The sequence below is a fragment of the Colius striatus genome, chromosome 2 (genome assembly GCF_028858725.1).
Source record: "Colius striatus isolate bColStr4 chromosome 2, bColStr4.1.hap1, whole genome shotgun sequence".
Taxonomy (NCBI): Eukaryota; Metazoa; Chordata; class Aves; order Coliiformes; family Coliidae; genus Colius; species Colius striatus.
Window position 1 is genome coordinate 82,014,214 of NC_084760.1, and position 12,336 is coordinate 82,026,549.

At 46.2% G+C, this 12,336-nt stretch overlaps 1 protein-coding gene across 7 annotated transcripts in view; it reads left to right on the forward strand.

Annotated features, from left to right (window-relative positions):
• Window positions 1-12,336, forward strand: part of PPP1CB (protein phosphatase 1 catalytic subunit beta) — a 99,319-nt gene that overhangs the window by 76,116 nt on the left and 10,867 nt on the right. The gene's annotated exons all lie outside the window — the stretch shown is intronic.

The window sequence follows — 12,336 nt, forward strand, 5'->3', positions numbered from 1 at the left end:
TGTTTTAAGAATAATTCTACCAGTACTATTTTTATGATATATGTCTTGCTTCACAGTGCATTACTAACCATATGGCCAGGCGCATTACATGCAGCTACATGACAAGGTTTACTGCCCAGTAGGAATGAGAAGCATGTATTTTTTTTATAGATGTGTATTGAGGGAAAAAAAGCATTCAGCTTCAAAGGTGCAGGCTTAGGACCTTTATTTCTTCTCTCTGTTCTACCTTGGTTTTGAATGAGGTTCAGCATCATCTTCCTTGGAATCTTACATCAATAATGTGGGCTCAGAGCAGCTGTTACTTTGCCTTGCTGATGACAGGATATAAAAGGCAGAGGAGTAAATTCTGCCTGGCTGCTACAGGTTGCATCACAAAACCTCTGGTTAAGTATCTGAGAAGAATTACTGATAGCTAGATTTTATCGTGATGGTTGTAAGAGCTCCTGAGACTGAATGGCTAAAGGAATGACTAATGAAAGCTTTGTGATGAAACTTCTGTCTAAGCCACGTCAACTGTGACCAAAAACTATCTTTGGGGTGTTGACAGTCCAGAGCTGAGTGAGCAGATGCCCAGAGTTCATATTGTTACAAAGATGTCTCCTCAATGAAAAATCCATTAACTCAGTTTGTATCAATTCACGTCAGTGGACAAAGCCACAAATGGTGATGTGGCACGGTGGTGAACTACGCTCTTACCCCTCAAGTGGCTTCTCCAGTTTAGAGCTGGGCCATATAATGAGGAAGATGATGTTGCCATTACTTTGTGTTTTTCTCCTTTGTAGATAAATAATTCCAGTCAGGTGTATACACACAGCTGTGTTTTGTGTGTTGACACAGAAAAGCAGACTCTGGTTCTCTCAGGAACGGTCCCAGCTACTCAACTGGGAGTTTACTAACAATACAGGCATCAGAATATTTAGGATGGTCTCCTATGCAACTGTCATGAGAAGTTCCCCTGTGTTACTCTAACTCATTACCAACATATTCCTCTTCAGCTCCTCAATCCCAATCCCTGAGTTTTGTAATGTTTTATAGGTATCTTTGCTGCTTCTTTTGTTCTTTTGTGACACTAGTAGCTCTTGTTCAATCCCAGATCATTAGTTACATGCTTAAGACAATGACAAATGCATTGACTTCACAGCACTCAGCAAAATTACCTAGTGCCTTCTCATGTCAACTATCACATCCCACTCTCTGTAAAGCCACGTTCAATTTCCTCGTTTCTGCCGTAAAGTATTATTTCCCCTGAAAAATAACAAACTCTGCCTTTGGGCCAGGGTTGAACTAAGACAGGGTGTACTCGGGGTGCAGGGGGTAGAAAGGGGACGTTTGCCAGTTTTCCTCTGGGCAGAAGGGAGACAAGGTGGGAATCGGGGAAGTCAGAGCTTTAGCCTTGGCTCTGATAATGATTTTTCTGTATGGACTTTTGTAAGCTCTTTCATGTTTCCACCTCGTTTTGCCCAAACCTAAAATGGAGTTCAAAATCATCACTTCTTTAACACTTCCCCCTACACACACACACACACACACACATACACACACACACACACACACACAGAGAGAGAGAGTTGTGAGGTTTAATGTTTATCTCAGAGGCTTTGAACAGTATCATACATCCAGGGAATGTATATGGGCATTCAGACCCCTGAATGAACTGTATGAAATCATCAGTAAAAAAAAAGGTATTTATCTTAATCATAAATTTGGGGTTGCAACAGAATATGTGGTTAATAAACCTGCAAAACAAGCTTTGTCTCATTGGCTTGAGCTGCTTTATGGTTCTGTTTGTGTACATGGAAGTGATGTTCAGTCTTTTCAAATGAGTCACAGGACTGGAAGAACAAAAATATTTGATGGTAACATATAGCAGCAAAACAATTACTCTTTTCATTCTGACAACCACGGTAACCAGAATAGCAAGTTAGCGCGAGAGGTCTAGGCTGGTATTTTCTTTCTATGTATCAGGGATTTTATATCTGCTTGCAAGACAGTGAAACAGAACTGAAATGTCATAACAATAAAAAGACAACACTATATCAAACAAGAAAATCAAGCATGCCCATTAGGATACAACTATTTACACTTATGAAGGCTCTGCTGGTCAGTGAGTGCATGCAGTATTCTCACAAAGCTCAGCCTGCTCTCACAGCTTTCTGTACCTTTATCCAGAGGAGACTCCTTTCCACCCTGCTTGCTGCATTGCACCACTGATTTAGTGAAGACATCATCCTCATAAGGATGCTCTTCTAACTCACCTCTGAAATCCGCTTGCTTTTCTCCTCTGACAATTAGGTTTAAATGTGCTGCAGCAAAGTACTCATCCTTAGCAGTCGTATGGCTTTTTAAGTGATAAACTGCATTAGCAAATTCCTTATTAGATAATCTATCAAATGAGGTCATACATAATTTTAGCAGTCTCATCTTGATTTATAGCATGATCGCAGCAAATTACGCATACACAAACCAGCACGCTGGCTGTCAAAGGCAGGTATTTTTACCCTGCTAAAAAAGCCAGTTCCAGGCCAGTCCAGTGGCCTACCGGTAGCACACTGTATTCCCAGGGCTTGCCCAGTCTGCACGACAGCCCTCAAGCTCACCCCTCATCTCTTACTGGGACTGATGAGAGTTGGAGGTGGTAGCTTAAATCCTCACTTCATACCTCCCAACAACAACCCTTTAATGGTGTTTATTCTGACAGGTTTCCCGTGCTCCCCTTAAGTAGGGGCAAAGGCTCACTGAAAAGCCAAGCTTAGGTTTATGAATCTCTGTCTGCGGGGTGCTGATCTGCTCCCTGCCTCCCTTCTGTGTTCCCAAGGGAATGAAACGCTGGTTGGAGTGAATCATCAAGCAGTGTTGCGCACGAATGTAGCAGAGTCTGCCTCCCAGTCCAGGCTGCTGGGGCCCATGGAGGCACTGGAGGAGGCCGTGTTCTGTCTCCTACAGCTGCCTGCGTTGGGAAGCTGTGCCACCTGCCTAGCCGAGGGATGAAATCTGGGGTAAAAGGGAGGGAGCTTCAAGAACAAACGCTGTCTCCAAACTGCTTTGACACAGCTGTTGCACCTCTGCTTGCTGCACCCAGCATCTAGTCTCTGTGCTGCAGGTAAATTCCTCTGGGCTGCCAGAAAGTACATGATTCCTATCCCCCAGCTTCAAACTTCTGCAAACATTTCATGTGTGGAGATTTATCTGTAACTACCATCGGGGTGAGTTGCAATAAATTATCCAGCCTTGCCTTTCTCTTCACCTGCTTTCACCTCACATTGACATTTCTAGGGTTTGAGCTCTGCAAAGTGGTGAGATTACATCTCATCTGCATGTTTCTGAATAAGTTACGTCTCTCCCACTAGACTTATGTACAAACCCTGCCCATGAAGGACAAAGCGGGACAGAACAAGCTGTGTTCCTTGGCATTACAGGTATCTGCCCTGAAACTGTAAAATAACAACTAAATGAAAATCTGAAAGAAATATTCCCTGGCAGATAGAGAGCTCAATAGAGGCCTATCTATTACTGCATGAAAGCTTCTTGAAATGCTTAATACAAAGGCCTCCATGTTGTCTTTGCAAGGATATTCCTGGAGTGAGAGACTGGAAGAAATCAGAGCTATTTATCAAAGTGAGTAAACAAAGGGCACTGCTGTATTGTCCACATTATGGTAATTTTGCCTAATCCTACTGAATGAATTTTTCCTGCATATTTATATCTATGTGTCTGCATATCTGTCAACAGTAAAATCCATTGTCTCCTCAGTTGACAAGCTGTGTGTGGCAGATTGCAGTAGAGCTTTGGGGAGAGAAATTCATGACCCAGACTGAGTTGAGTTATAGGACTTCCCTCTGGAGCCCATCAGCTAAAATAGCGATCGCACCCCTCCCCATGGTGCTACTAGCACCAGTTTGAGGTCCTTCTTTCCCTTCCTTTCACCCCTGCTAAAGCTGGCTGAAGATGCAGCAGAAAGGATTATGAGAATGGGTTTATTTCTTTAGGGTGCAAATATAGGGTGAAAATGGGGTGAGCAAAGTAGCATGTCAGCCCCAGAGGGAGGCCAGCCACAGGATGAAGAGGGATGAGAGAGAACCCTGCCTGCTCACCTTCCTGCTCCCTACCCTGGACAGGGATCCCCAGACAAGCAGAGGAGGGAGCACAGCCCTATCTTCCCCCCTTGGGACTTCACAGGAGCCCCAGGAGGAGCAGCCATGCCCCCTCCCCCCCCACCTGGCCTCCATGGGGTGCTGGGGGCCCCCCAGCAGCAAGCAGCCTCGGGTTGGCCGCTCCTTCTCTAGACCTGCCTCTGCAGAGGTGTTTGCAGCCATTGGCACGGGCGCTGCAGAGCCGGTTGCCTGGCAGCACGAACGTGTCCTCTTCCCCACGACAAACATCATCTCCGTCGACCCAGACCACCTCCTGTTTCAAATGCCTGCCCAGGCTGGAGAACCCAGCAAAAGCTGCAATGATATGAGCAAGCCCTGTTTCATTATTTGGGTGATGCAGGGGCCCTTATGCTAACCAGCTGCCCCACAGGTAAATTCATCCAGCATCCTAAGCAAAATGCCGTTGTGCTGGCAATCCAGCTCGAATTAGCACTAAAAGAAAAAGCCTCCTTAAAGAAACACATGCTAATTAGAGTGTGTGAACATTTAGCTTTTTGTGAAACCATCAGAAGCTCAGTCGTTGCAAAGCTAAGCCCAAGGTCTGCCTTGGTGCAGCCGGGGCTCAGGTTCCCTCTGAAAGCACGCTAACGTGTTTAATGTGAAGGCAAAACACAGAGTTACTCTAGGTCTCTGTGGCTTATAAAGCGTGTGCAGTGTGTTTATCAGCTCCCGGCTTGGCACTCAGCCTCTGAGCACGCCACTGCATCCATCTCGTGCTGTAGTAACTCAGATGCTGAATGTCGCAGCGATCACAGGATTCTGAATTTGAGAGACATTGAAATTACCAACTTCAGAGATATCCGTTGTTCTTAAAAGAAAGAAAACCATTATGAGTCAGGCACGTTACCTGCCAGCAGCCTGCTGAAGAGAGCTGCCTTGTGCAGAGACGGGGAGGACAGGAGGATGCCTGATGAGTGCAGCAAGGGAGATGGCACAGACTGGGAATGGAAGGAAAAGACCAACTCCATGCAAATCACAGAGCAACTGTGGTCAGTGTGCCACGGTGCCAGAGCCATGCAGGAAAGCACACAGGAAGAGGAGCTGGTGGACTCTGCCAGGGGGGCTGTGGTGTACTGCAGGGATGCGGATTTGGGCTGCTCAGGCTGGGTTTGATGGAAGTGCAAAGGTGCCTAGCTCAGCTCCACACCAGCATAGCTGTCAGCGTTGCCAGGTAGGGTGGGTATCTCTGTGCTGGGGTGCAGCTACAGAGACAGGGTTTTATGAGACACTCTCTTCCTGTCTGGAGGAAGACTGAAATCAGTGTGGCCCATCAGTTGTTTTCTCAATCTACTTTTAAACAGAAGATTTGTCCTAAGGAGGCTCAAGCTACATGAAAGCAGACACACCAGGCACAGAGACAGCTCCCTTCCAGCTGACTGGGCATCACGCCATCGAGGGGCTGCAGCTCCATCTTCTGCAACATCGGTGTCAGCCTTCCTCACCTAGGGCAGTGGTGATGGCTCACGGGAGCCAAAGCTGGGACAAAACAAGATGGGCATAGACCTGCTTCAGGGAGGAACACAGCAGGGAGCATGGCAGCTCGGCTGCTTTCAGGCACAGGAGGAAACCTGCGGTGGGTGCTGCACAAGAGGGGCTGTGGCACGGCAGGCAGCAGGGTAGAGCTGTTGAGCTTGGGAGGAGGGTGGGGAGGAAGGGCTGCTATTTAATTGCCAGCCCCAGTTCTATTGGCAAATAGGAGGCCGAGCTGTCGCTGGCGTGGAAGGTAGCAGATGGCCTAATTGTGAGATTCTCCCTCGCAAGAGCAAAATGATATACTGTTTTTAACATCTTTGCCTAGAGCCGAGTGCTAGCTTCAGATACTACCAAGATATACTGTACAGAGGCACTTTGTGCCAGAAATGTGCTCCAGCGATAATCAGGAGAAAACTGTGCTTGAAGTGACATTTAAAAAATAATTATTATGGCCCATTGCTGTTAGTCACACATCCCAAAAGCTGATCTGGCTCACAGAGCTTCCCAAAGCATCTTCTGCTTAACATATCATCTGGAAATTATGCCATCATTGTGTCACCATGTCTCCCCTTGTAACCGCCAGGACACTGGCTATGTGCACACACTATTTTTTCCCTCTTCTCGAGGGAAAATAGTTCTCTCTGTCCTCTGGTTTTTCTCATGCTTCTTCATCTGGTTTCACGCATGTTCTCGTCTCAGCCATTTGCTGGAGAGAACAGGCCTCGCTTTCCCATGGGCAGCTCTGAAGCATCACCGTCTCCTCTCTCCTCATGCAAAGCCCCAGGCAGCACCAGCCTCTGCGGAGGGCTGAGGTGCCCTGTGACAGCTCCGTGCCCTGCAAAACTCCAGGCCTGGAGGCAGAGGCGGCAGAGCTCGCCTGCGTCACGCTAATATCAGGTGCTTGAAACTTTATATTGAAGGTGCAGGGTTGTTACTGGTGAGTTCTTATGGCAGGTGCATTTTGTCAGCTCCAGCTCTGACCTGACAAGAGAGGAGCGGGCAGTGTCTCTCTCAGCTGGGTCTGGTTGTCAGAGAAAGCTCTGGTAGGGGCTTGGTGGGAGAGAAAACTTTGACTGACCTGTCAATCTGTTTATTATATTGCAAAACCCAGGACAAGGATCAGCTTTAGCTGGAATCAAGTGAATGCTCCATTTGAGGATATCAGCCCTTTTCTCACTGATTTTTTCTTGCAGGCCATTGGATATATTTTTAAGCACTTTTGCCTGCTGAGTATACCACGTGCTCTCTCTTATAGTTGGTCCTTTAAACTTCATCACGTTTGTTGGAGATTTTTGGTAATAAAAGGGCTTTAGGGAGTTATCTCTAAGCTTTGACTCCTAAAGTGTTAGGATGTATTAAATATTCTTTCAAATCTAGCTTTACTGTCCATCTTCAAAAGACTCTTGTCCATGCAGAAGATATTTATGCTGCAGCAGTCTGTCCTTCTTCCCCTCTGCTTACCTTCTTCCCTGCAGTTTGCTCAGAAGTCTCCTTCTAAAAATCGCACAGCTGTGACACATCAACCCATCTCTCTCAAATCCCACTGATTTCATGTCTCTTAGCCTCCAATTAAATCTCCTTATCTCTTCAGGGCCCTCCATAATGCTAGTTTGCCTTTGATCTCGTTCCTCCCACTCCTCCTCCTGCCTCCACTCCCCCAGTCATTCCTCTTTTCGGCTCATTTTATCTTGTTCTTGGATGGTTCAATCTCACTTTTTTCTTCACACTCCTCTGACAACAAAATCCCTCTCCCATTTTCTATTAGCCAAACATTTTCCTTCTGCCAACTCTACCTTAAATCCCTGTCTTTTTCTTCCTCGCTAGTGCTAACATCCCACACTCATACGCACAGAGTCGCCTGAGCTGTTGTCCCATGTGTTTTCCTGGAGTGCATGTTCTTCACACTAGGAATTTGTGGTTCTCCTCCAGTGCACACCCCATAGATACAAACACATATGGCTCTGTTGAAGAGCTCCAGTTGCTGGTGAGGAATCATTCTCAGGAGCAGGCTGCTAGAAGAGGTTTTGGGTCTTTATCTTCTGCATTGCCTTGCATTACGACATCGTCAGTTCAAGTTGCCTTTAACATCTTTACATTCCTGCACATGACAAACAATAGGGAGTAGTTCCCATACAGCAAAGGAAATATAGCAGCAAGTGTCTCACATCCATTTCTCAACTGTCATCAAATAGCTTTTATTCACGGCATAGCACAAGTGTCAGCCAACTGGCAAAGGCAGCCTATATTAAAAATGTTGGGGATTATTCATGTCAACAGACACAAGGGAGCTTTTCTCAGTCAGTGGATCTGCACTAGCAGTGGTATGAAAATGCAGCAGGTTCACTAGAGTCATCTCAAATCTGAATAACTTCAGAAGAAGGCCAACAGCTGACTGTCATTTCCAAGTACAATTAAAAAATTCATCTAGCATAATCAGACAAGAGCTTGAATAGGTGAGAGGTTTCACTCTGCAGACAGGTGGAAAAGGCTGTTAGCATAAGGATGTTACACAGAAAGACTAAGATGGCATCTTTTTTAAAATGCTCTGATTGAAAATGGGCTGCAGGTTGTGAGCTGGTGGTGGCTTCTCAAGTTTGCTCCTTATAACATAATTAGCTGATAGGCCCTTGGCCTGTTTGATCGCAGGCGTTTACTGTGCCATTTGGAATATGATTTCCATTGACCACGGGAATAGGGAGCTGCTGGAGAGAGTTCACAGGGCCACACAGCTGATGAAGGCAGTGGAGCATCTCCCTTATGATAAAAGGCTGAGGGAGCTTGGGCTCTTTAGCTTGGAGGAGACTGAGGGGTGACCTCATTAATGTTTACAAATACATAAAGGGCAGGTGTCAGAAGGATGGAGTCAGGCTGTTCTCAGTGATGTCCAGTGATAGCACAAGGGGCAATGGGTACAAGCTGGAACATGAGAGGTTCCAAAGAAATACAAGGAAGAATTTCTTCACTGTGAGGGTGATGGAGCACTGGAACAGGCTGCCCAGATAAGTTGTGGAGTCTCCTTCCCTGGAGACATTCAAAACATACTTGGATGAGTTCCTCTGCGACCTGCTCTAGGTGATCCTACTCTGGCAGGGGGTTGGGCTAGATGATCTTTGGAGGTCCCTTCCAGCGCTTGAGATTCTCTGATTCTGTGACAAAGTGTGATTTAGAAATGGATTCACTCTTTCTCTTTTTAATAAGAGAATAAATAAAAGGAAAAAAAAACCCAAAAAACCAAATGCCTGGTTAACTGAAAATACCTTTTATTAAATTTATGAGAATATTAATAGGAAAAAGTAATGATAGACACAAGCAGTAAAACTGCTTGCCTTAAACACATCAGGTAAAGGTGTAAAATGATGGAGAATTCAGATGTCTCAGGTTAACTGTTAAGGGCAATTCCCTGACCAGTTATTTCATCCCCACTGTATCTGCAGGTCTGTTACATTCTGTCATCTTGCATTTTTTAACTGTTGCTTTTAAACATATGGCCTGTTTCTTTTCCCCCTCAATTATTTTCAACTAGTTTGATTCTCTGAACTTGGTGATGTTATGCAGATATGAGATCAGGTGCAATTTCAGAGGAAACAAAAAATGGAGGCCCATTCAAATTATCACGAATAAGGTGACCCCAGCTGCTCTGACACAGATCTATGCTCCACTTATGCTCTGGAAACTTTGGATACTATATTTTTGTCAAAACCCAATTTCTGTACAAATGTGTGATGCAGAAGAAACCCAACTGGCAAAACGCTCAGATATATCCCATGGCATCTCCATGACAACATATAGATGCAGAGTCTGCTATATACATCGTTATTAGGAGACTAACTACTCTTAGATTTTCCTCACGCTGAGCTGAAAGGCAAAGCGACCAACAGTGTAGCTGCTGCAGAGGACCTTGCTAGGATTTATGTGTGGAAACTGCAGTTTGGGATCCATGCAGAGTAAATCGGAGGCAAATGGTGAAACCTCACTGAAGAGGTGAGCCTTGCACTGCAGCTTCCCTTGCTAGGGCTGCTTAGTCAAGCAAAGAAATGGGCATTGGCAGGCCTCTGCTGAGTTTGAAAAGTCACACAGAGGACCTTTGCAGGATTCTCAGTGTCTTCCTGGAAGGCCATTAGTGTGACTTGCCAGCAGAGTGAGATACGGGCGGAAGGTAATTTGGGTTAATGAGTTATCCTGAGAGGTGGGTTTTTTTCCTGCACATATATACAGAAAGGGAAAGCAATCCTGTCCCCTGTCCCCCACGGAGAACTCTGTACTCTGTGGCAAGAGGTTCATTCTCTGCTCTCCAGCAGTGTGCAGGAAACCAGGGTCAGCAGGCCAGGCCAGTGGGACAGCCAAGGCTTTTCCCAGACGCATGATCCATTCCTCATAGGCAAAGGATCAGACTAGGACCAAGAAAAGGAACTTGCAGTTCACTCTCTGTGTGTGATTATCTCCTTTTTCACAGTCCCCATTGTTTATTGCACTGGATTTAATTGCTCCATAACTTCCATGTTAAAACAAACGATACATTTTGTCATGTCATTTATTCGCTTCCTGGAGCAGTTAGACCCTGAGTCAATGAGCAGCCCTGTGGGGTCAGCAGACCTGCTCTTTCCTTTAGGCTGCTCTTCAGAGGGATTGACCCCATACAGCTGCAAACACTCTCCCTTAGGCACTGGTGGCTGCAGTGCAGCAGCTCCCAGCCAGACACTGGAGCTTCAGAAGCGTGGTATGGACGCTCCGGCTGGTGTAGCTGAACAGTGATAGACTCAGTAAATCCCCCCTCCTGGCTTTCTTCCTAACCTGTCCTCTCTCTCCTCAGCTCCTCCTGGCAGTGCTGGCGTGGGTGCCATCACCTCACTGACGGGTGACTGGCCTTGCCTTTGCAGTGGCCGCCGTGCGCATGCAGACGCTCCTGCAAAGCAGCTGAACTGCTGTAATTTCATACACCAGCTGACAGTGCAGGAACTTGTTCATCTGCCTGTCCCCTAACGTAGACACGGTCCTGGCTGCCGCAGGCACCCTCAGCGCAGTCTGTGGAGCTGAGCTAGTGCTTGCAGTGGTTAGGAAGCACTGCTGCTATAAACAGGCCTCTGTGTGTAACCACTCAAGTAAAGCAAGGTTGGCTTTTGGTACTTGTTTCTGACTTCTGGACGTGGGAAGTCTTCTGCACACCTACATCCCTCTAAGTGAGGCACCTTAGGTACCTTAACTCCACTTTCTGCTGCTCAGCTTTCTGACAAACGGAGATAAGAGTATTGACCTTCTTGGTAAAGCACTTTCTCATTTTTTTATGAGACGTGCTACATAAAAGCTGATTGTTAGATTTTGTTTGGCTATAAAAAGTTGTCAGCTTAACAGTGGGGCATGGTATGCTATCAGCCATAAAAAACCCAACCTTACACTGATCTTTAGCATTTAGGGATAGACCTTTGTTCTGCCAAGTTACTTATACTCTTTGGACTGGTGTGGCCTGGGTTTGGGTTGGTTCTTTTTCTCTTCTCTCTGTGTGTATGTATTGTGTACATACAGTTGACTTTTGCTTCTGTTAGGGCTGAAGATCAGCTTAATGTACAGGTATTAGTTGGCGTCAGCCAAGTGATTGGCCTGTGATATTTCCTCTGAAACACAAGGAAAATTAGTTTGCCAACAGAAATAGAGCAAGGAAACACTGAACCAAAAAAGATGAAAGAAGGACTATGATTCCCAAGAAACAATCTGCTTTTCCTTCAGCATACACTGTATGAACATTTTATGCTGATGGCCAGAGCTTGTCCATTCACTGCAGAGAACCTTTATTACAATAGCATATATTTCCCTCCGTGCAGACTCGAAAGAGGAAATTCCTTTTTTGCAAGGGTAACAAGAGTTGAGGAGTGCCCAAGCTCATGGTGTCTGGGCTCGATGGAACCCAAGAGTCTTAGGGAAGTTCCTATTTAACACCATTTCCACTGCAACATCTAGCTACATGTCAGAGGGATGTATTGGGCCCAGTTCTGTTTTATCAACTATCTGGTTGAGAGAATCGAATGCACCCTCAGTAAATTTGCAGATAACACCAAGTTGAGCAGGACCGTTGATCTGCTTGATGGTAAGGCTGTACAGAGGGACCTGGACAGGCTGGATTGATGGGCTGAGGCCAATTGTATGAGGTTCAATAAGGCCAGGCGCCAGGTCCTGCACTTGAGCCACAACAACTCCATGCAATGATACAGGCTTAGGGCAGGGTAGCTGGAAAGCTGCCTGGCAGAAAAGGACCTGAGGGTGTTGGTCAACAGCCTGCTGAACATGAGCCAGCAGTGTGCCCAGGTGGCAAAGAAGGCCAATGGTTTTCTGGCCTGTATCAGATATAGTGTGACCAGCAGAGCCAGGGAAGTGATTGTTCTCCTGTACCCGGTGGTGGTGAGGCTGCACCTCAAATACTATGTTTCAATACAGTGTTGGGCCCCTCACTACAAGAAGGACACTGAGGTGTCCTGGAGCATGTCCGGAGAAAGGCAATGAAGCTGGTGAAGGGTCTGGAGAACAAATGTTATGATGAGCAGCTGAGAGAGCTGGGGTTGTTTAACCTGGAGAAGAGGAGGCTGAGGGGAGACCTTATTACTCTCTATTATCTACCTAGAAGGAGGCTGTAACAGGGTGGATGTTAATCTCTTCTCCAAAGCTATAAGCAACAGGACAAGAGGAAACAGTCTCAAGTTGTACCCGGGGAGGTTTAGACTGG